This window comes from Bos indicus x Bos taurus, chromosome 3, assembly GCF_003369695.1.
Source record: "Bos indicus x Bos taurus breed Angus x Brahman F1 hybrid chromosome 3, Bos_hybrid_MaternalHap_v2.0, whole genome shotgun sequence".
Classification (NCBI taxonomy): Eukaryota; Metazoa; Chordata; class Mammalia; order Artiodactyla; family Bovidae; genus Bos; species Bos indicus x Bos taurus.
In genome coordinates this window covers 66,189,602-66,194,164 of record NC_040078.1, presented here as the reverse complement: position 1 = coordinate 66,194,164, position 4,563 = coordinate 66,189,602, and positions in this window count along the sequence as shown.

The following is a 4,563-nucleotide window of genomic DNA, read 5'->3' as shown; positions in this document are numbered from 1 at the left end:
ATAGAAGGCACACCAACATAGGCTTTTGGGTGAGATCTATCCCAACCCTGAGCTCATATTTAATATGTGTTAATATGTTTTTTTAAAGTCTCAAGGAAAGGAAAGCTGAGAATATCAACTTTTTGAAGGTGTTGATTCCTTTAAATGACATAATTTATGAGCAAGGGCTGTCTAAGTTACTGGGTTATTGTATGTGTGTATAAAGAAGGCAGAACACCAAAGAATTCATGCCTTCAAACTGTGGTGCTGGAGAAGACTTCTGAGAGGCCCTTGGACAGTAAGGAGATCAAACCAGTCAATCCTAAAAGAGATCAACCCTGAATATTCACTAGAAGAACTGATGCTGAAGCTGAAGCTCCAGTATTTTGATCATCTGATGTGAATAGACGATACATTGGAAAAAGCTCTGATGCTGGGAAAGCTTGAGGGCAGAAGGAGAAGTGGGCATAAGAGGTTGAAATGGTTGGACAGCATCACTGATTCAATGAACATGAACTTGGCAAACTCTGGGAGATGGTGAGGGATGTAGAGGCCTGGTGAACTGCAATTCATGGGGTTGCAAAGAGTCGGACATGACTGGCAACTGAACATCAGCAATGTGTGTGCATGGGGTGGGTTGGAGGGCAGGTTTGAAACTACATCTTGATAAATGTCAGTTCTACAGCATCTTGTATATGGCAAAACCAATACAATATTGTAAAGTTAAGTTAAATAAAAAAAGAAAAAGAATATGAGGTTAGTGCTGACTACCAAATGATTTCTCCTGCCATCTCCATGTCTTATTTTCTTTATTTTTACAGAGCTAAGCTTTATTTATTTTGGTTTCATTGATCATACAAGGAATGTGTCAAGTATTACCCTGAGATTCCCATCTTTCTAATTGAGCTGACAGCTATCTTCCAGGTGATATTAGACCCCCTTGCTCCAGTCTGAGTTCTTAAGGCAGTCTTCAAAATGGAAGAAGAGAGGATCTTCTGCTTTTATGAGCCTTTCAGGGAACAGAGGAACCTGAACATAGGAGAAGTTCAGACCATGGTTACACTGCACTTAACCCTCACTAATCTCTGAAAGCCTTTTGTTTTATCAAATAATCTCCTCTTGAGGCTGCACCTCCCATCACAGCTTTTCAGAAACCTTCCCATGTTTCTTTGCTGGAGTAAGCTCTAAAGTCTTTCTTATCACCAACAGCATATAAAGCAGTGGTCCCTGATGCACTAAGAGCTCAGGACTTTCAGGACTGGCCAGTTTGACAAGAGGTCCTCTCTACTGAGCATGGAAAGAGGGAAATAGAACTGCTTACCACTGAGCAATTCACTGAGGCCAGGGCGGGAGGCCTCCCTCTCTGTTGCTAGCACAGACCACAGCCTCACTCAGCTCTGTGGACACAGCTTTTCTGAAGATTCACTTCTTTATTTGCAGCAGAGCTACCTTCTCTAACAATTTCCAACCTTTCCCTAACAAGAGATAGTCGCCACTACCCTAATGCCCTCTGCCACAGTGAGACGAGACTATCCCTCAAATTCCCAGGTCCTGAGAGACAGAGTGAGTCTTTTCAGATGTCTAAATGCAGGAGGCTCTGAAGGAAAGTGTTCCACTATTTGATGCAGCCAATCACTTTCTCATTCTTCATGTGGCTCCTGCGATAACTTACTCTTCTAGCTTTTCTCTTTTCTGGTCACACATTCTTAGTCTTCTTGGATAGACCCTTTTAATAAATATGATCTTTAGATGGATTTCCCTGGTGGCTCAGATGGTAAAGCATCTGCCTACAATGAGGGAGACCCAGGTTTGATCCCTGGGTCGGGAAGATCCCCTGGAGAAGGAAATGGCAATCCACTCCAGTACTCTTGCCTGGAGAATCCCATGGATGGAAGAACCTGGCAGGCTACAGTCCATGGGGTTGCAAAGAGTTGGACACGACTGAGTGACTTCACTTTAGATGTTGGGGACAGGGGCAGGTCTTGGTCTATAGGACTGCTCTCATTAATTTAAAGTCACTTCTAGCTTTCTAGATAGATAAATATAGACATTGCTGCCATTGTTTTGTCACTATGTCATGTCCGAGTCTTTGAGACCCGTGGACAGTGGCCCACCATGTCCTCTGTCCATGGGATTTCCCAGGCAAGAATACTGGAGTAGGTTGCCATTTCCTTCTCCAGATATATAGACGTAGATTTATGCTGATGATTTTCAAATTCAGTGTTCAACTTGGTCCTCTTTCCTAGTCTCTGATTTCATAAACCCAACTAGCTGTATTATGCACTTACAGATTTCAGTATAAGGCAGAATATATGATATCCGCTCAAGAAATCTTCCAGTATACACATCTCGACAAGTGGTTCCATCATTTATCCAGTCTCAAGACAAAAATCCGTGAGGGCCATTCTCCTTTGTCCAAAGGGTAAATTCTCCTTTGTCCTCCGTTCCTGCTCCCTTCCCATCACAACTAGTCCTACAATAAGTTCTCACAGCTTTTTTGTCATCCTTAAATGTATGCTGATTCTTACCACTTTTCATTGCTTCTCTCACTATCGCACTAGGCTATATGATCTTTAGTTCTCACCTGATAACTGCAATAGCCTTCTTGCTGCCCTATATTTTTTCTCTTTTTAGAGTGATCACCGACATTAATCTCTTCCATACCTACTTTACTGCTGCTATATTGACCTCCTTACTGCCATCCAAGGTTTTGCTTTCCCTCCTCTGCCTACAATGCCCTTCCTCTGGATGTATCCAGGGCACTCTCCCCACCTTCATTCAGTTCTCTTCTCCAACACCATCTCCTCAGACACTCCCTTATCATATGATCTAAAGTGGCAGACACCCCCTCATCATTCTTCTCTCTCTTATTCCCATTTATTTTCCTCACAACTTTTTTCTCTAGATAACATTTGTGTTGGTTACCTGCCTTCTACAGACTATAGTTTTATGAGGGCAGGAACTTTTCTCGTCTACTATATCCTTAGCCTCCAAAACAGTGGAGGCACATAGTAGATATCTGATGAATATTGAAGAAAGAACGAATGAAAGAATCTCAGTTCACGACACAAATAGGAAGCTTAGCTTGCACAGCTAGAGACTCTGGAGTAAACAGGTAATTAATGGCTTTTGTAAAAGAGTATCTTTCTGACTTTTATTTTCATGTTAATGAATTATTTAAGTATATCTGTGTATGTCAGTGCCTTTAAACTGTGGCCAGGCAGTTTAACTGTATTACAGACTTTTTTACTATACAGGGGAAAACAGGATAATATATTGTTTGGAACTTGTAGACTTCTTTAGCAGCTATAATAAGATATAATTGAGATACATAAAATTGTGTCAAAACCAATCAAATTATATACTTCCAACAGACGCAATTTTTAGTATGTACCTGTGAAACCCCTATCACTCTGCTTTCACTTAGATTATGGTTCAAATCTTGGCTCTAAAATTTAGCAGCAGAGTGAATTTTGGCAAGGTATTGAACTCCAATCGTTTATTTATCTGAAAACTGGAGGCAAGATTAGTATTTTTCCCACAAGATTATTGAAATGAATAAATGAGATAACATGGATAGTGCCTTGTAAATAATAAGTATATGATAGCTTATGGTACTTTTTTGGCTAAGTAAGAATCCCATCCCCCACCCATGGGATTCTCCAGGCAAGAATACTGGAGTGGGTTGCCATTTCCTTCTCCAGGGGATCTTCCCGACCCAGGGATCGAACCTGGGTCTCCCGCATTGCGGGCAGATGCTTTAACCTCTGAGCCACCAGGGAAGCCCAAGTAAGTAACACCTAAAAGCTATCTAAAATATTTTTATTTTATAGTGCTTTTTAAAATAGAATAAAAAACTTAAATTCCTCTTTGGGCCAGGCAAACAATTAAATATTTTCAGAACCAGGATTGGTGGATTTATGAGGACAATTGGAAATGGAATGATATAAAAACATTCAAATTTAAAATCTACCCCCACTCCCCATTCCCACCAAGAAAAAAAAAAAAACAAAAAAATGCAAGAAGGAAAAGGAATTGTGTTGGCCCTACAAAACAAATCTGCAGGTTGTGTTCAGCCTATAGGACACAAGTTTGTGATCCCTAGCACTGTGAAATCAGAGAAGGGGTTTTAGTGTGAAATTTACTTTATTCAGTAAATATTTTACAAATGACTGGTTTCATTGAAGAGACAGTATTGGAGAGGAGGCAAACAGAAAAGTAGCGGGACCAGTTAGGAAACTGTTTAAACACTCTACATTTGTTGGTTTAGAATATATTGATAGCAGAGATGAAGAGAAATGAACATATTTGAGATGCATGCTGGAGGTAGAATAGACATTGCTTTTTTGTGTGTCCATATACAGAAACTGAATTGTTCTTAAAAATTTTTTTAAGTCATTAAAAAAAGTAGTGAGCTATTAGGCTTCTTTCCTTCAGACTTCAATTCCTTGATTCTTCTAATATAATTTTTATATGACTTTACTATCTAAAATTAACTGGATCTCTTTATGCTTGCTTACTAGAGGAAGTGAGCACACAGCCAACTGGGCTGGACCTCACTAAGTTTCAGTTTCCTGTTCTCTG